A 21,035-nucleotide genomic window follows, 5' to 3' on the forward strand; every position below is an offset into this window, starting at 1 on the left:
CAATTTGCAACATTTACAGTATACATCACTGAAAGTTTTCAGTTCTACCAAAAAAAAAAAGAAGAGCTGGCAACAAATTACAATCTGGAAATTGGAACTACTTTAAAAGCAGCAACTACTCATTGGTAGACCTACTCATAAACCAAGCGGCTTGCCTGAGCAAGGTGCGTTTTGGACAAGCCTGAGTTTAAATTTTTAGCCTAATAGACCAGATGGAACCAGAAATTTGAGCCCTTCCTTTAAACGGACCGGATTTGAATTTGCGTCCACTCAAGATCTGGTCTGTCCGAAGCTATCGGATAAGAATCTGGTTAATTTTGGTTATGGGGCTAAACCCCGTCGAACCGTTGCGGCCCATCCAAAAAGCTGGTCTACTCATTGTTAGCGCATAGCACCTCCCTCGTTGGAGCGGTGAACTAACCAACACCGCGGGCGGTTTCCCCCGATCACCGACCTACTGCCCCTTTTGGTTCGGGTTGTATCTTTCGCGCGAAAGAAGCACGCCTCCACCTGGCTCCCCGAGAACGAGACACGAAGCCTCGTCTTCGCCTCCCTCCTCCAACTCGTCTTCCTCGCCGCCGTCTTCTTCTACCCCTCTCAGACCCTCGTCTGCGCCTCTTCCTCATTCGAGTCCGTCTCCTGCGTGACTCCTTCGGTCGACAGCCTCGCCTCCGAATTCGCCCTCGGCGTGCCCTGGTGTAAGCCTCTTTCTTTCCGCCCTACCTTATCTGGGTTTCCGAAAGCATGGATTCTTGATTGATATGGCGTTTCCATTTGCCTCTTTCGTGGATTATCCGATGAGTTCTTGATTTCTTTCTTGTGTTTCATGCCCCGATTGTTGATTTGGATTTTCGCCTCGCCAACTCGTTAGGATCTTGGACTGATTCGCGTTTAAGATCCCCCCCCCTCTCGATGCATTTGATGACATTACAATTGAATCATAGAGTTTTCTTGTAGTTTTTATATTTACTTCTCCTACGTACTGTATTTCTTTTGATTGTCCTCCTTACATGCAAGAAAACTTCAACATTACTTGTTATTATAATGATCACTTGGTGAGCATTCTGTCGGATGCTCCTTATCGAGGTTTGAATATAATGCGCTCATATAGTGTTTACAGTCATACAAACAAATGGCACTGATTTGATCATCAATCATGCAGCTTGCTGTGGGTTCTTGTTACATTGTTTTTACTTTTGCGGTACGTCCTTAATTCTTGTTCCTAGCAAAAGGCAGATGAAAATATGGAAAAACAGTGGAATGGACTACCAAGGATCTGCTCAAAGTCTTGGAAGAATTTGTTCCAATATATGAAACCCATCCAATCAAGGACAACAAGTATGTGATGAGCTTCAAACCAGATCTGATGATAGAAAGTGGCGTTTTCAAGGGGCACTCCACATGGGTCCTGTTGCGGCCATGGGTCAAAGTGTCGATGGCTCAGATAGAGGGGTTGACTCCACGCCTACATATATGGGGTATTGTCCGCTTTGGTCTCTGGTGCTGTCATACGAAGCCGCATAATTTTGTCTCTTAAAAGACGTCTCATATGGGAGAGAAAGTTTCAATTCATATAAGTGATAAGTCATCCTCCCTCTTGACTCATAACCGATATGGAACTAAATATGCTTTTCCCACCTATACCACAATATAGCGCCCCGATTAAGAGATAGTATGTGCATGTGGGCATGAGGCTTATCCCATGGACAGCATCAATGTTGCGGTTCTGGATCAAGGGATCGGATGGCTCAGACGGTTGGCTTATGCCTCCGCACTCGCATATGTGAGGTATTGTCTGTTTGGGTCTCTGACCAAAGACGGATCCAAAAAATTTTCAAAAGGGTGTCCCTTTGATAAATATTTATTTCATAAAATACTAAAAATAATGAAGTATACAAGATAATAGTACATTTTTATAATTAAATAAAAATTATTAATAAAATAAAATTCATTCAAAGCAGTCGTCTTACAATTACATCAAAACAAGTATTAAAATAATATGCATTCAATACAATTCTCCTTTACGAGTTCTCATGTTTTGAAAACGGAATATAATAGTTTCATCCATAACATTTTCAAATACATTTTTTTCTATGTATGTCACTAAACAATCATTTAGAAATTGATCACACATTCGATTTTATAATCTGCTTTTGACATAATTCATTGCAGAAAAAGCTCTTTCCACACTAGCAGTTGCAATTGGCAAAATCAATGCAAGCTTCAAAAGCATATATACCAAAGGATTAAAAAAATGTTTCTTTGTCTCCACTAACTTTCTTAAAAGATCACCAAGCCCCTAAAGATCAACAAATATTTCATGTGATTATACATCAAAAATATAGTTTTTAAGTTGATGCTCAAAGGCTCTAATATCAATACGAGAAAATTCATTGGAATAAAATTCTGCCATCTTCATCAACTTTCTGGAATCAAAAGCTCTGAATAAATTTTTGAAACTTAGGCATGCCACACAATGAAGTAACTCGGTGTTTATCTCATTGAAATGATTATTTAGCTCACAAAGTTGTATATCTATCACCGTATAAAACACATCTACATGGTGGTGATGCATGTTAGTAACATGTGGAGCTTTACGCTTTGATGTTTCTTCTTGTACATAAACATCATCCATATCAAGGATGTCAAGATCATGATGATAACAAAACTGATAGACTTCTCTAAAAGAATATCCCATTCATCATCTCTCATCTTCTGCAATCTTTGCTTAGACACATTCACAAGTTTCATTGCATTGATAATATCTAGATCTTCTCTTAGCAAACTCTTTGATAACTCATCTGTTATCGCCAAAATATCAAACATTAAATGTAAAATAAAAGCAAAATCAAATGAGCGTAATGATCTCACAAGAGAACGTGCTTCTTTTTGATGCATTGAATTATGAGAATAAAGAAAGATAAACTCGAAAACATCAATCACATCTAGAAACAACTCAATCAAGGTCAAAAGTGATTTATAATGGGATCTCCATCGTATATCACCTGCTCTTCTAAGAGAAAGTTCTTGATTCAATCCTGTCTCAGTTTCAATTTCACGATTGCTTATCGCCTCTACAATTCTCATGGCATGCCTCTCGCGAAGTACATCTTTCTTCTTACAAAAAGCTCCAATTACATTAGTTACATGAGAGATCGAGTCAAAAAATCAAATAACATCAATATGCTTCTTTGCAGTAGCCACAGTTGTCAGTTGAAGCTGATGAGTAAAACAATGCACATAATATGCTGATTCATTGTCTCTCAATATTAGAGATTTAAGACCATTGAATTCACCTTGCATATTACGGACTCCATCATAATCTTGTCCCCGTATTCTAGATACACTCAATCTATGCTCCAAGAGTATAGAATCAATTACTGCTTTTAAGGATGTAACACAAGTATTAGCAACATGTACAATGCCAATAAAATATTTCTTGACAATTCTCATTTTATCAGCATAACGTATCACAACTGTCATTTATTCTTTTTCAGATATATCACTAGATTCATCAACCAATATCCCAAATAAATTATCTCTAAGATCCTCAATGATCAAATTAATTGTCTCTTTTGCAGCTGCATTTGCAAGGTCTTTTTGGATACTAGGGGCTACCATTTGTTGATTACCCGGGGCATTTTTCAATACAACAGCATCTATATCCATATTCAATTTGGCAACAAGTTTCACAAGTTCAAAAAAATTTTCTCTATTATTTGAATCTTCTGATTCATCATCACCATGAAAAGGTATTCCTTGATGTAATAAAAATCTTGCACACGTAGTTAAAATATACAATTTAAGCCGATATTCATTCTTGCTCTGATTGTTTATAGATAGCCACTTGGATGGATTGCTACTCTTTCATTAAATCTTCATATTTTTTAACGGCTTGATTATGAGAACTGTTACATGAACCAATATGAAGATCCTATGTATCTTTTTTATTCCAATATGAAAATCCATCCAAAACAAAAGCATCTGCCCCACCTTTTTTTCTTTCAGGTTTAAATAAGTAGCAACAAAATAAAAAGCTGCATTTTTTTTAATACTATATTCTAACCAATTTGAATATTGATCAAACCAATCTGGATTAAATGTACGCAATTTTCCTCCAATTGATTTTTGTGAAAAAGCATGATTTCGAGATTGAGAAGGATCTTTTTGTAGGTATCTCCTTCTAACTTCATCTCGCTTATTAAGATGATAATCAGAAATTTTTTTCTCTTCGCTGGATCAGCAGAAAAATTTTCAAAATCAATTTCAATTTCACTAGAATTTGTTTGAGGACTAGGATTAGAACCACTTCCACTTGCTCCATCTTAACATTGAGATGAGCTTTATGATAATGAAATTTTTTTTTGAAGTATCTCACCATAATTTAACTGTTCAAATAAACACCAATTAACTATTCAATTAAACACCAATTAACTATTCAACCAAACCACAAAATCAGACTTTTAATAGACAATTTCATATAATCATATTAAAATTCTAGCAAACAAATAAATAAATATTAGATAACATTAACATGATCGAGAGAGTACCTGATTGATATAAAATAGTAGAATAATCAAATTATAGGGCTGCAACGAGCACACAAGAGAGCGAGAGAGGCTGGAGGATGGAGGCGGCAGCTGTCGAGCTGCGTCTGTTCTATTCGTCATTCTTTAGAGAGACGTTCTTGAGAGAAAGGGAGCAGGAGGGTTGAGACTTGATTCATTAATTAGGCGCATAGGGTTTTTTTAAAAAAAAGTCATTGGCTACGTTCATCTGTTTGTCATTCGTGAGAGAGAGGGAGAGGGAGGGTTCATTCATTAATTAGGCGCTTGGGTAATTGGGTTTTTAAACAAAAAAAAAAGTAGGCTTTGGTTGGTGGAAAAAAGAAAAAAGTTGAAGAGGCCGGCCGCTGGTGGCCTGGTGAGTTTCAATTTTCAAACCTGGGAACTAGGGGTATCCTTTACATTAAAAAAGGAGTGTCCCATATATAAAAATATATGCATATATAGTATCATATATATATTTTCTTAAGCCAAGGGGTGTCTCTGGACGCCCCTTGGATATACATAAATCCGTTCCTGTCTCTGGCGCTATCGCATGGGGCTGCACGGTTTTGCCCTTTAAATGGCCATCTCACGTGAGAGAGGAGGTTCCAATCTATATAAGACATACTCCTTCTTGACTTATAATCGATGTGAGACTAAAAATGCTCTTCCCACCTATACCACAACAAGTCTTATGGTAGGCAATGCCAGAGAAGCCAATCATAACACTTTTGCCTCGCCCCCGGAAATTTTTGAGGAAGGGGCCTGCTTATGTGGATAAGAACTGCACATATATTTCCAGGGAGGATTTTCTGGACTTTGGGAGTGTTGATTAGGGAAGCATCATGGAAAACATGGGATTTCAGATCTCAGTTGGGTTCTTGTCTTCTTTGAATAACTATCAAAGTGAGTTGAAAAAGTATCTATTCTCCTTGCTAGGATCTGACTTCTTATTTGAGGGATGCAATTGATCCTTACTATGTTTGCACAAGTTTTAGATTTTATGTGACATTGGCCTAAATATTTATCAAATCATGATTTCTCCATGGTTTCTGTGCTCGATTCTTTTGTTATTGTAATCTTGAGGGGCTATGCATGCATTATTTTGTGCTACCTTCCTTCTAGTAGATCTTTTAGTAGTTTCTTCCCCATGGTAATTTATCATTGTGCTTTCAAACACATCCTGATTGTCAACTTTGTAAATATGTCATGTCAAGCATGCGAGTTCGAGACATGCAGTTTAAAAGCCCTATTATTCATTTCTATCTGATTCTTTTATACTTCAGCAATAGTTCTGGTTTTCATTCTCACTCTGTTGGACAGATTTAAGCAGGCACTAAAAGCTGGCTTTCAGCATCTCATATTTGAGGACAATTATGACACTGGCACTGGTGACCATTATTGCTTGAGGTGGACCTGTGATCGGTTTTATATCAGAGGTACCTGGCTTTGGCATTTCCTTTTTTTCCTATGAACACGTCATGCATATTTTTGTTCATCTGATCTTTTCCATGCCTGCCTGCAGCAGGTGCACTTGGCTTTTTCATTTGTTATGTCATTCACTCTGCATTGCTTGTACCATTGTTTGCCCACTGACTTAGCGCATAATGTACCATCTTGGATGACTGTAACTTAAAGAAAGTAACTAAAGAATTTAGTTACATTGAAATCTAGGAATCAGGAAAGGCCACATATTCTGATAGAACAAGCTTGCCTGTGGTTACTTCCCTACCATGTATAAGAAGTGTGGTGGAATGTTGCGAGTATTTTTGATGTTCCTGATGTGCTATATCAGGATTGCCTGCTTTATTATTTCTTTTCTTTTCTTTGTTTTTTCCTAACATGAGTTCTACTGATGCTACCAAAAATTATGATGAAACCATCTCTGATCTTGTATTGACTGTTAAAAGGTTATTATATATCAGAAGTGAGGAAGATATATAGCTTCCCTAAAAATTCACGGAAGGTCCAACAAAATCCAAGGATGTTTTTAATGCTTATATTCAGAAAATTGAAGCATTAAGCATACCAAAAAAAAGTACATTCCAGGTACAAAGAACCTGAAATCGGGGTTACTGCTATATGACAAATTTCTATGACCTCCTTAAGGGTCCACATCAATTAATTCTTCCAAAGGACTTAAATTCTACTAATGGATATGCAGACTCTTTGCTTATTAAAAGATTGAACTAGAAATGAGTTGTTGATTCATGGAAAAAGGTTCCTTTTTCTCTTCAATATTTACAATTTCCTTTAAGACACATGATTGATATATATGTAGGGACTCAGATATTTAAACTTTTCAGTGATACCTCTATATTCCAATTCTCAACGACATGTGAAATAGTCCTTGACCTGAGTTGTTTATTTCTAATTTATAGGAGTTGGTATTTGATAAGGGTGGCAATTTATCAACCCAACCAGTGAATGACCTGCTTTAACAAGGTTTGGGCTTGACATAAACAGGTTTGAGATATAAATGGGACAACCCGTATGGACGTGTTTATTAAATGGGTTGGATTCATGTTTAGACTTTTGACCCATTAAATCCATTTAATAATTGGGTGGAATCATAACCTAACTCATTTAACCTATTTAAAATATGTTTAACTCGTATCTACCCGTTTAACCCGATCAGGTTTAACCTATTTAATCTGACTTAACCTATTTAATAAATAGGTTATGTGGATTAGATCGGATTATTTGTTTGATAAATAGGTCGGATCCAAATACGAATTTTTGATCTATTTAATAAACAAGTCAGGTTTGGGTTGACGAATTTTTGATCCGAACCACATCCAACCTGACCCATATTTGACCTACACAACCCGATTGCCACCTCTGTAGCTGAGCGTTGGCATCCTTTCTCCCAATTCTATACATTTTTCTCTTGAACCTCATTAAGTTTGTTGCTTTCATATGACAATGCCGACATTGGAAATCAGGTTTTGATTTTACTACCTATGCGATTCTTGTGGATTTTCGGTAATTCTTGCTCTCTCTATTTTTGGTGTTCCAGAACCATAGAATTGTTATTGACCATGATGAAGAACATAGCATGCTGCATGTTTTAAGGCCTGAATTTGCCCTGAAAATTTGGCCACTTAGATTCACACTAGTAGCCGCCTTGTATTTACCCAACCCATAGCTATATGACCTCTGGCCTCTCTGTTGAGCCACAACAACCTGCGAGCACATCAAATGTGTCTATACCTAGCACAACATCTTTCTCAGTTTAGTATTTTTTTTTAAAAAAAAAAATAAAAGTGACCTGTTTATGTGATGGACTGATCTATCAACCTTCAACTTTATTTATATTTCTCTTCTGAAAACATTACTAGTGGATACAGACCCTGAAAGAAGGATGTTGATGGAGATGCTAGAATTCTATGTGAGAACAGACTCAGTTTTCTTCCCCCTTTGCTTTCGTTCCCTTAAGGAGATAGGGTATTGATTTGGTTGTTGGTTAGGTCATAGCTTTTAGGGATGAGCTACAGAAATGAGAATTCTGGGGGCGGGATAGTGCTAAGGCCTTTAGATTGTCTTCCTATGTATGGATTTAGATAGTGGAATGTGGATCTGGAGGAGGTGGACTAAAACTTGTTATTGGGAGACATAAAGGAGACTGAGGCTTGTTATTTGGAGATACATGGATAGGGTATACAGAGGTGCAGACTGCGGGGGAAGAGTAGAGATAGAGCTTATTGTATGAGTGTTAAAGAGTTCAGCATGGGAGCATGGGGTAGAGTTTGTTGATTGAAGTATTATTGGATTGTAACTTGATGTTACGATAATTGATATATAAAAGATTTCCCAGAATCCAATTGTTTATGCCAGGTGTTGAATATATGTCATGAGTTCCCCTTGAAAAGTACATCAAGGAAATTAAGAAAACTTTTAAGAGGACAAAGTCATAGATTTTGGGAACATCCTAGAGTAGAATTTCAGGTCTCTTAGTTTTGGGTTTGATTGCATCAGTTTTCTCAAAGAACTAGTTTGCATCAACTTTATCAAACCTTCCAGAACTAAGATTGATGGCTTCATGTTATTGGATATTGGAAATTTGGGATTGTGATTTTCTGAGCATTAAATGATCTTTACGTAGACTGTTGTTCGAATTATTTGATGGATGCACTGTTGAAATGACTGAGTCATGAGCCTTCCAAATCAATTTATTTGGAGAATTTGAGATTACAGGGTTGTTGTAAATAGGATTTGTCTCTTTTTTCTTTGGTTTTTCCCCCCAAGGAGGGTTGATTTACTAAAATGGAAGTTTTACCGCTCATGCTGTCAAAGTTGAAGCTTGTTAAATGAAGTTGAAGAAAATGATGAGATCTTTCAGAAAGCAACAAAAATGCTGTATGAATATTGGAAATGAAAATGACTTAACAGGAAGAGAGTGGATCAATTAATTTAGGGCACATGATGAAAGCAAATGACATGATTAGGACTTAATGAGAGTTTTTGGCATGGAATCAAATCGAGAGTGATGCACATAAAAGTAGGGAATAGAATTTGCAATTATTTTCATAAATGGGGAATAGAATTTGTGTTGAAGAGATCAAGGTCTGCAGTCTCGGTGCTGGACCACATATGGGTACCATCTTGGTAAAGTGTCAGTATGCCTAGTATGAATGTTGGTTCAACATACCAATAATCAGTACACTCCTTGTATTGCATATTAGTTTAGTACCAGTAAGGTAAAGTGTAGCCCCTATGCACCAGTATTTATTGGTATGGCATATCATGGAAGAGATAAGGTGGATGGGTGAAACTTTGGTGAGGAAAATATCAGTATGAAGATTTGAGAATTCAGATCTTTTTTCTAAAAAGAGTGACTGTATTGTTGCTTGGGAATTTTGATTTTATGGAGCCATATTTGGGATGTGGATAACATGAAGTGGACTCAGACAGTGTTTAGGCTTGCAGCTGGTTGTGTTACACTATGGTTCTTGAAATGTTCCACACTTAACCTTCAGAAATCTCAAGGAAATACTTAAATATAAAGCAAAAACAGAAAGTAGCTTAAATGTGTGGGAATATGTTGATTACTACCTAAATTGACTAGTCGGTGGTGCTTGTAAAAGAAATTCCAGTTGACACTTGAAATAGTGAAGAATCAGAATGACTTATGTTGCAAGATTTTTGAACTTCTTGTGGTGCCAATGCACTAGATTTCTGGTATTGTGTGCACTATGCAGTCTTGACTTACCTGTTGATGTTCACTTCTTGCTGGTTGCGAATGGTTCTTGTCAATCTAGTCTGGTTATAAAAGCAGCAAGGCTTTGAGGCAAAAGGATCTGATATCACCGGCCACGTGGTCCTCATGGATGTTTCTATCAAATTTGTGTTCAGATAGGAACCAATGTCTATTATGAGATTTAAGGGTGGAAATAGGATGCATAACTTGATTATAATCATTGTGCACGTCTGAGACCTTTTTCGAAAATGATTTTGTGCAAATTTGTTTTTATCTCTTAATTTTCATGTTGAGTGCTTCTAGTTTATCCAGGGCTTGCATGTGCGATAGCTGCTTATTTGTTGGTATATAATTGTAAGGTTGTAATTCAGAGGGGCTTCTTGCTTAATATTTTGGTCTACGTTTGAATTGTGAGATATTAAGTGTGCATGATTGGGACCAAGTCATAGACCTACTTGTGTAAGGAGAGCAAATTATTTGGCTGAAAAGAATGTCAGTGCCTTTTTGTGAAGTTACTCAGTCAAAGTTGTGATAGCCAATCTATTAATTTGATATATTTTTACCCTTGTGGCAACTGTAGTAATAAATTTAAAGCTATACAAATTTTTGTGGCGATTTCTCATGGAGAGGCAAATGAATATAAAGTGATTCATCTTGTGAAATGGGTGTTTTGCCTTGGTTTTGGAATATTGGAGGCTAATGATTGGAGATTTGAGGGATACTCAGCATTCAGAAAGGGCAGAGCTCCAATTGACTTGCTTTCAGCTGAACCGGGTCATGTGAATTCGAAATAGTGCTCAATAAATCTTGACTTAGGGATCCATTAAGATTTATTAAACATTAAAATATACAAAACTACTGAAAAATGCCATATCTTTCATACTTACACATAAATTGACGTGCCTCCAAACAAAAGAAAATGAAGATGTGAGACAAGTCCATTTGCTGCATTTATTCATTGAGTTCTTAGGTAGTTGCTTCATTGGGAGTTACAATGATCAAAACCATAGATTATTACCATAAAAAACAGTGCATTAATGAGATTTTGTGCTGTTCAAGATAAATCTTAGGAGACATAGGAAATCAAGAACAAGCATCCAAAGTAGCTTTATGTGAGGAACAAAGGAAAAAAAAATAGAAAAGATTGGTGACTTTAGAGTATCTAGACACTAACATTGTTATAACGAAGTCTCGATCAATCAACATGCAAAAAAGGAAATTATGATAAACCCATAATGATGGCACCATTGATAATATGCTCTTCTTGATGAGAAGCCTGACTCTTAGAAAGAATGTTGAACTTACAGGCCTCACTCTATTGCCAATAAAGCTAGACAAGTCTGGTGAGTAGTTGCAAAGTGAGCAATGTGAGGATGAAAGACAATTGCCACTGATTCCATTGGATGGGTGCAAATATATTCATCAATAATGTCCTGCTTAACACCAGGACTGGATAGATGCAATTGGTATTGGTAGATCCAATGGTTGAGCTAGTGGTCACAGTGGCTTTTGCAGAGATGTGTGCAATGGCAGCTTGCACCATGGGCTTCAGATCCGTGCCTTAAATGTGATTCCAAAATTCACTAATGGTAAGAGGACAAATGATCATGGACCTCCCTGACCGATCGACCACGCCTGCAAGCTGCACATTGATGGTAGATAGCCATGTTAAACATTGTAATGCAATGAGGAAATAATGCATGAGATGCTCTGGAAGCATACACGGTCATGTGCAGCATTTTAAACTAATGAGTAGTGAACACATCCAGCATTAAAAATATTGCACGTGGTGTTCAAGCTAGTTTGGTCAAAGATGTATTGGTTCCTTGCCGGAGGAGGAAATAAGTACAAGCAGCAGGAGGAGGCATACAAAAGTCATGCAAGCTAAAACTCCCAAGCTAGAATTATTTTCTTCTCTCCCCTCCTTTTTCTTCTAAAGCCTTCCAAATCATACTGGTCTAGAGAGGAGTGGTGTAGAAGATAAATTATAAGAGCAATTGTTAGATTAACCTCCATGCTGGTGACTTTTTGTGTGCAAATGTTGACGTGCTAATTTACAGCGTTGCCTCTTCTATTAAAAGTGATTGGAACGAAGGAAAGATATTTTTGCAAATTGTTTATTGTGTCTAAACCATGTTCTACCACCTTGTATACTGTATATATTTGTGCAATGAAATTCTCTCCTTATCAAAATAAGAAACGTTGCAGCATTTATTCCCTGAAACATTACCAAAGCCACTGCCACCTATACAAAAACCACTCAGCAAATGGTCTTATCAAGAAGCAAAATATCTTAAACCTTGTACAAATCCGATCTACAGCCACTCAAAAGAAATACATCAAGGAATCTCAAGGATCCTGATAAGTTTCATCATTGTCAACCAATAAACAGATAGCAAATGTCATCTACGATCTCATATGGAAACAATCTTCATCTAAAGAGGTTCTCATGACAGTGAGAAAGCCCAAAATCACCTTGTCTTTTGGGTTTGTGTCTTCCATTTAGTGTAATATAAATTATCCACTAGCATGGCTGCCAGCAAAACTGTAATTTTATAATGGGAGGTTACTTTTTATTCTGTTGAGCAAATTTATAATTTGAGGACTTTAATCTCCCGAGGATCATTTACTATATGATCATCAACTATACTGATGGGAATATTATTTGTTCCTTTCCTCTTCCTCCCACCATTTTAGCATTTTAGTATACTAGTATCATGTTGCGACCATTAAGATTCTCTTCCAAATCACTCCCTTGACTATCTTCAGTCAGGAAAGATTCCTCCTTATTGAGCGTACAAATAAGATTCGTGTCTCGTCTCTCCTCTTATTCCATTATTTCAACCATCATTGCATGGTAAGAGCTTCTGTTTGCTTACTGACCTGAGTATGTGATCTAGTCACATTGCAGATCAGACATCTATCACAATGTCGCTAAAGCCTTGCTGCTTAGATCATGCTTTCTTGTACCTAGATTGGCTCCTTGCATGAAAACTTCGGAAAATATTGGGAACATCGTGCAAAGTCCGTCTCCAATACTCCGTTTATAGTCAGTGATCTTCCCTATCTGTGAAGATGAGAGATCTGTTAAATTAGGGCACGTTCATGTTCAGTTATCTGATTTTTCATTAACTTCCATAACTATAGGTTATCAAAACTTGGACATTCAGCCAGTTGTGCTGATGGGCTCCAAAGAAATGTGACACCAGGTCCTGAGTAAATCATAATATGCAGTATATGTTGTAGGAGTGCAGTCCGCTTTTGTAAATTATAGTGCTATAGGCTCTTGTAATGGTATGCAAATACTCTAGCATACCATGTTATGTGCAGTAAGGAATATGTCTAATATTCATATACCATAAATATTATCACCACTTTACCATAGCTTCTTTTCTTTGTATAAACTATTTTCCCCTCTTGTCCAGGTGGTGGGCACAGCTGCTTGAGGTATGGTGTGATGAAGCTTGGATAAGAGTGCAAAGGGAAAGGTTCTGGGAAAAGGCTGTAGACGTAGATGGTTTATGTGGGATGGATGAAGCATGGTGGGGTATCAAAGGGCTCATGTTTGATCATTCTAAGGCCACATCATATGCAGAACATTTTCAGAACAGCAGGTTGGTGGAGTTGGTGTTAGAAGTCTATTGGGAGTTCCCACCGGTGGCCGGTCCCTCCCTCACTCATCACACAAGATATGCCCTGCCTGTGCTCCCGATACAATCATTGAAGAAGGCAGGTTTGGTGTGTTCCAAAGGCTTGGTATAACAAGGTTTGAAGCTTCTGTATTCAATGGATACACTCAAATGCTCTATCTTCAGATGTCTTCCCCTACCTTTTGACTCTTGAGTAACTGCAGAAAAACTTTAATATCTTCTCTGCTGCTGGATATTCAGGTATAAGTGGAATCAGAGATTTGTTCAATCTACTAAAGAGTTTACTCTTAGTTCATGCATTTTCTACTTTGAATTTTGTATATGTTTTAAGACGTTTGAGTGAATATATGCTTCCACAATCATTTCTGGATTACTTAAAAGGTTCGCAAGTGAGCAGTTTTTTTTATTGGTAATTTGATTTCTGTCAGATGCATGGATTTTTGTATCTGTAACATTGTGGAAGTATTTATTTTTAGTTGGACATTAATCGTTATTTGATGGTTAAGATGAAAACGGTGATATATAAGGTCAGCTTTTAAATTTGATTAATCTGTTACCGGTCCTCTACTATATACTGCAGTGGTGTTTCAAGTTACGAGGTGGTGTGCAACAGTATATGTTTGGATGTTGACATAGCAAGGAAATGAAATTGAGGAGGGTGTCTATGTCAGCTAAACTTACGGCCACGGTAATTTCTGTCTCCTGACCTTAGCTAAGGAACAGTCTTGATGGAAGCAATGAAGTCTCCTTTTTTTCTTTGACAGATATCCTTGTTTTTTCTGCTTGTTATGATGTATACCCCGTCGATGATAAGTCTGTTTATTTGGACACTTCGTGGTCCAAAATGCTGACAGTGTCCTGGTACCTAATTGTCAAAATGAGATAAAAAGGGTAGGTTAAGTGGTAACCATGAGTAGTAGGTAGGCTGAGTGAGAAAACGATGGATAATATACAGAGGGCATGGAGAAGGACTGTAGCGCTATCAGAGAAGAGAAGAAGAACAAAAATATTCAAGGAAACATTCTTGACGCGAATGAAATTGCTGGAAACCAATTATGGGGCTCGGAGCATGAAGGTCAATTTTATCGGCGCATGGATATTCCATTGTGACAGCACAAATCTATGCTTTGAAATATTGGGGAAGAAATTTATGTGAGTTATCTGGTCTGTTTTTTTCCCCCCATTGTTGATGGTTAAAATTGTAAAGGGCACTGTTAAGCTTGGTTGATGTGCTGCTGATGATTTTTTTTTTATTTACTATAACGAGCTTATTAATAGTAAGTGGAGCAGAAGGTCCGGATGCTTAGACATCAAAATCAGTCCTAATGTCCAGCCTTATCCATTTCGTCCCCTATGCAAGGAAGTGATGAATCCTCTTTATTTGACAGGGAGCCTTGTCTTTTGCGTTTGTTTTGACTTGTTCCATTCAATGTACTTGGTTTATTGGGTCAGTTGATGGTCTAAAGTGGTGTCATGTTGATGGAGCGTAGCTGTTGAAACAAGACGCCAACCAGCATTGTCTCAGCGAATTTGCACGTATCCCTCTCCCTAATGGATGGGTGGTTGTTTTCTTAAGCTTCTCAAATTTCTCAAGAAGAAACTATCTGCATTTTCTTCCTTGAGCTTCTAAATCTACGGGAGCGGAGATAGTAATATTTGAAGAAACACTGTTACTCGAATCAAAACTGCTGACACCCATAATGGCTTTCACTTTCACTGGAAGTTGCATTATTAGAGATAGGCAGGTTCGAGAGTATGGCAAGCAATTATTAGCTTTGTTTGGGTTTGGTTCGGTGTGGAAGGCAGCTGAACTCACACCAACTTTGTCAAAAACGAGAATTAGACTCTGTTTTTCTACTACATTTAGAGGAGAAGGTCCATTCTACCGAGAGAGAGAGAGAAGGCCCACATAATTAGACTACTCTCCCTCCATTGAGGTGTAGAAACTTTGGAGCGCGAACCCCTGGTTCTCTAAGTTGCTTGTGATCATTGATGTTGGCTTTGGCAGTGCTTGCACATCAACAAATTCTACAGTCTAAGTGTTGAAATTTATTTAATTAATCGTATTTAGATGTAGCCCACATTAACATTCGTCAGAATTTGTTTAACATATTTTACATCAATTTGAATTCTAAGTGAACATAAATCTCTAATAAAGTGATAGAGATATATTTGATGATTTGATAAAGTTGAATTCTCCACAACCATCATGGATAATATTTATTTTTTAATTTTTGCAACTATTCAACTATTATCTCTGATAGTGAGATACATTATAAAAAAATATCTTCTACAAATTGATTCCGAACTCATCGACAACTTATAAAATTTTTTCTGTTAAAAATAATAAAAATTAAGATTAAAAAATTAAAATACTGTTTGATGACGGTGAAGAACATTCCCAAAATGCTGCTTAACACCGGTGAATAGCATCGATTTCTTTTTGGTCATAGACAAGCTGACTTGAGAGATCCTAAATGGCATTGATAATTTTTTCTTCTTGCAAGTCTAATTACTTCATAAAGTTCTAACACTAAGCCCAAACATATGACCAGATATACCATAAAATACTAATAAAATATCTTTCGCTGTAAAATAAAATTGATTTACAGTTCTCATAATTTCACCATTAATTTTATTCTTTTCCTACGATGAAAAGCAAAAGCATTTATTGATCTTCTGAAAACCTTGCCACTGTTCTCTATTGCATGTCAGGGTTGTACATAAGTGATATCTCTCTGCATCTATTTCTATCTAACATATTTCCCTTGTTCCTTCCTTCAAGTAACCCATATTACATTAGTTGAAAATTGTGGAAGAAATATTTAATTTAAAAAAGATAAAGTGACCTGAGGTTTTCAGTCCGTGCTCCCCCGGGCTGACGGGAGGGACGCCGTGCACGCCCACATGACAAGGGAGGGAGCGTCCGAACTGCTGCAAGTACACTGATGATGGTGTCCGTCGAATCTATCTGGTCTACCATCTACCGGCGTTCCTTTGGGCGGAGCAGCCTCGGGAGCTGCGGCGTTTGCAGCCACTGCCCATGGCCTCCCAGATTGGCATCCGACAGCCATAAGTAGATGGGCTCCACCGAACCCAATGTCGGGATGTGATCTTTTAGGTGGGAATGGGCCCCACCTTTGTTTTTTTTTGAAAAATAGCCAAAAACAGAAAAAAAAAAATTTTTTTTTTTTTTTTGAGGAAGGCAAGGCCGGCATTAGCAGCGGATCCGACCAGATGGCCGCAGTGACGCCTCAAAGGAAACGCAAGCCTCGCTCTCCCTTTGTTTTGTAGCCATTTGTCTTCTTCATTTGAGAATCCATGATGGGTCATTGGGTCGGTATCGGGCTTCAAGGGGAGTCCTCTCGTCATCTATTTGATGTACTTGAAGATGTTTGGTTCCTGTCGTGTTCCAATTTTATTGCTGGAGGGAGAACTCACGAGTGAAGCTGCCTGCTGGGCTTTGGATATTTTTGTTAGCTGATTGATGAGTTGGTTTGCTTGATTTGGATTCGGATTTTTGGATTTATGGTTGGCAAATTTTTTGTTCGATGATGAATTGGATTGGCCCATAATAGAATCAGAGGATCTCATTTCATAAGTTAATATGAGTTTTGTAATACAACCTATCTTTATGTACATTGGTTGGTCCACAGTATTGGTTTTGATCCACCAAAACGATACAGAAATATTTATGAAGAGATTCGGAGAATGAAGGAGTAAGGAGATCTTGAATCCCTATGAGATTTGAATAATTTTTCATGTTGGTTCTTGTTTGAGACCGAACCCTCTTATGAACTGATCTATGCCGAACTGAACCGCAACATGCTTGGATTTGAGCAAATCAGAACACTTGATCCAAAGCAATTACCCAGCTGCACAGCCAGGGCGAAGCTCTTTCTCATCTTCTTCTTTTCCTTTGGAAAAATTATCTTCCAATCTCTCCCTTGTATATCCTCCAAAATGGGTACATGAAGAATCTTTTTCGCTTACGTAGAAAAATTTTGGATCGATGGGTTTGAGGAGCATATAAGTGACCTAACAGCGACGTCACAGCTCGAATAAGTCGGCGCATTTGATCTGCCATCGATATGCGAAGGCACCCAAGCAGTGTAGTACCATAATAAGATACCAATTAAAACGGAAGTTGAGAATGGGAAGCCAAGTTGCATGTGCACGATGCATCACTTGTGCCTAATAGCAAGCTGGTGAATTAAAAAAATAGTGAAACTATCGAATCGTCTCACATACGATAAGAGATAGCAATCAACCAGATTTGGATCGAATGGATCAATATTTGTATAACAATCTAAAATTTTATTCAAAAAATCTAACTGAAAGGTATAATTTAAATTTTTTGATTCTATATAAATACTCAAAATTTTTTCAGCGAATTTAGGTTCATACGTACTCTCCCGTTTAAATCATAGCATCCTTACTGAACTAAAGATCCAAATTCATACATCTATTCAAAAACACTATGATCGATCGAAACCAATCTCAATGAATCCGTATTATAGTATATCCTAGTTCACATAAGTTACGAACTGAATCAATTTTGATATCATTTGTAATAGTCTGAACCTCATTCAAAAAATTAACTGAAAGATATTATTTGTATTCTTTGATCCTATACGAACATTCATGATCTTCCTAACGAATAACTAATGTAGGAGTAAAAACACATATGCACGAATCCTCATCATCCGTATCCATTCCATCTTTAAAAATTTCATATCCATAGCTATTCCATATCCATCTCCAATTGGATCGTGTTAGGTTTGATCAAATAAAATAAGAAATTTATCACGTGAACATGATAAAATAATTATAATTTTAAAAAAAATTAGATTAAAACTATAAAGGTTCGGATTTGGAATGAAACAAACCATTATCTATATTCAATTTAGACTCATATTTAATATTTTTTTAGAACTCATATTTTTTTTTAAATTTAAACGAGATCAAATCATATTAGATATTCAATGGATCAACTAAAATTGGTATTCTTATTGAAATCGTAGCATGATCTTAAATAAAATATATATATTTATTTTGTCACGTGACTATGATAAAATAATTATATTTTTTAAAAATAAATTTAAATTATAAAATTTAAATTTAAAATAAAATATATCAGTATTATATCCAATCTGTACTTATTTTGATTTTTTTTTTTTTTCCAGAGTCAATCAAGATCAGACCCTATTAGATATTCATGGATCAACTAAAATTGATGTTCCCGTAAAAAATCGTATCACAATCTTGCAATAAAGTATGTGCACTTACTTTATCAAAAAAAATTAAAAAAATAAATTCACTTACCAAAAAAAAAAAAAAAAAAGAGTATGTGCACTTATAAATGGGGGACCTACTAGGTCATGCCTGGCATAAATTCGTGCCACAACACTCCAAAAGCGTGGTACGATGACAAAAGACCGGCTAATAGCCGTTGGAGTCAACATTCCGAACCTCGACATGCACGTAATCCTGGCAGATCTTTTACATCCTTTTCCTTGATGCATTTATTGAGGAGAGATTCTGTTTTCCAGAAAAAAGATGGAATTTCTATCATAATTTTCAAAAGAATCATTTTTCTATTAAAAAAACAATCTAGCCTCCTTTTTTTTTCTTATTCCCTATTTTTCTTTCATCACGTATTTTTCCTTTGTTTTCTCTCATCTCAGTACTTTTCTTTTGCGGGGAACATACTCCCAATATGATGGTGCCATTTGTTTTTGATAAAAAGTGAAGACAGGTACGATAAGCAGCTCGGTTGGCAAGACCAGGACCTAATCCTGATCCTACAACAAGCTTGGTTGGCAAGACGGGGACGTAATCCTGATCCCACCACAAGAAGACAGAGTAGGAGAAAGCTCACCACAGATGATAGATGTGACGCTTTCCAGAGCTAAGACTCCTACATGTATAGCCACACACTCTCATTGCACCCAAGTAACCTAGTAAAGGGATGAAGGATCGCATTGCCTGCCTATTGGTCCATGCTATGAGAAAAGTGATAGGAAATCTTGCAAGAATTCCTTTTCTTTTCTTTACTTTTATAAAACTTGGTTATTTATTTTTAAATAAAAAAATATTTTAGATATTAGTAGATATGTAAAATAATTTGTGCACAGATATCACCATGTATTATGTATGCATCAGATAAATATGCATGCGTTCATTATAAGAAAGGGGACATATTGATTCAATAAAGTCCAAAATGGACCACCTTAGCATGAAACAAATAAGTGGATATTTTGATAAATTTAAAAATAAAATAAATAATTACAGTAAAGAACATCTCTCTCTGTATGGACGCTCTTAAGTTTTATCTATTCTCTCCCTCTCTTAAGGATGAAGATGGGATGAACCATATAATTATTTTATATGAAAGCACCGAAAAAAAAAGTGCCCTGCAGGAGACTAAATTGGCTGAAAACAAATCGAATATGGATTGATTATCATTATATCCATATCATGTCCATTTTTATCGGATGAATGTTAATATAGATGTAAAAATATAAATATAGATATAAATCAAATTATCGAACTTCAGATGCTCTTAAATCAAAAAAAAATACTGTATTGAAAGTAAATTAAATTAAAAATATTATGTTTTTATAAAATTTATGAGGGCTATATGAAACTAAATAGAATAGGCCAGCAAATAGAAGTGGATATTTAGATATAAATCGAATAGTCGTGTATTTAAATTCATATTTATTTTCCTCATATACTAAAATTTGTACTCATAATCGGATAGATTTGCATACACAGACAAACATGAATTAGTATTTTCCAATCCATTTTCAGACTGGAGTCCTATTGGTGCATAAAGAAAAGATCATAGTAGAGGAAGTTCTGGCTTTAGTTCGGGAGTTCTCCTGAAAGGAGAGAAAGAAAGGAAAGAGAGCAACTACCCTTAAAGTATCCAAGTGTAGACCTTCAAGCACTTGAATTACAGTGTCTATAAGCCAATCATCTCAATCAAAGTCATCAAAGTGTCTGGTTGTGATTGATGTGGGCAAAAGAAATGGTATGAGAATTATTGGACTTTTCAAATAAACAAAGATTCCTCCTCAGGAGATGCATGATGTTGGTAGTTTCCTTTTTTTTTTTTTAAGCTTGCTCAAAGTATTCTAGTCAAATCTGAAATCATTTCTTATATCTTTCAACAAATGAGATAAAAATGGCACCACAATAAAACCACCTACGAGGCCATGTTGCAAGCAGGATGGAACCAAATGGGGTGGTTGCGTCAAGAGTGGATTACCTGAGGAAATCCACAAGAAAAAGCTGGGGCACGAGGCATTTGGCTCAGTAGGAGGACAGGTCCCAGGGATCCCGGGTTCCCATCGTTACGCCCAGTTACAGGACCAGCAACCAGTCAAAAAACTTATCAATTTGGCCTTCCACATGGCCGCAAAGGGGGATGTATTTGTTCGCCCAGGGGTCCATCAAAATTAAAACGGAGGGTGTCTCCTCAACCACCGCCAATCTCCACGGCAAGTAGACCTCCTCACCTGCTTCTCATTGACCGCACCTCTCATTCCTTGGTTTTGTATGCTCACTTGGATTGATCCCTTTTCATCCTCATCATTCATATATAAATATGGATATAACCTCATGGAAATT

General features: G+C 36.7%; 1 pseudogene; it reads left to right on the forward strand.

The window, feature by feature from the left end:
- The first annotated feature begins 420 nt into the window (after nucleotides 1-420).
- LOC140859372 (uncharacterized) lies at nucleotides 421-14,697 on the forward strand (annotated as a pseudogene).
- Nucleotides 14,698-21,035: the final 6,338 nt, after the last annotated feature.

The sequence above is a fragment of the Elaeis guineensis genome, chromosome 7 (genome assembly GCF_000442705.2).
Source record: "Elaeis guineensis isolate ETL-2024a chromosome 7, EG11, whole genome shotgun sequence".
NCBI lineage: Eukaryota > Viridiplantae > Streptophyta > Magnoliopsida > Arecales > Arecaceae > Elaeis > Elaeis guineensis.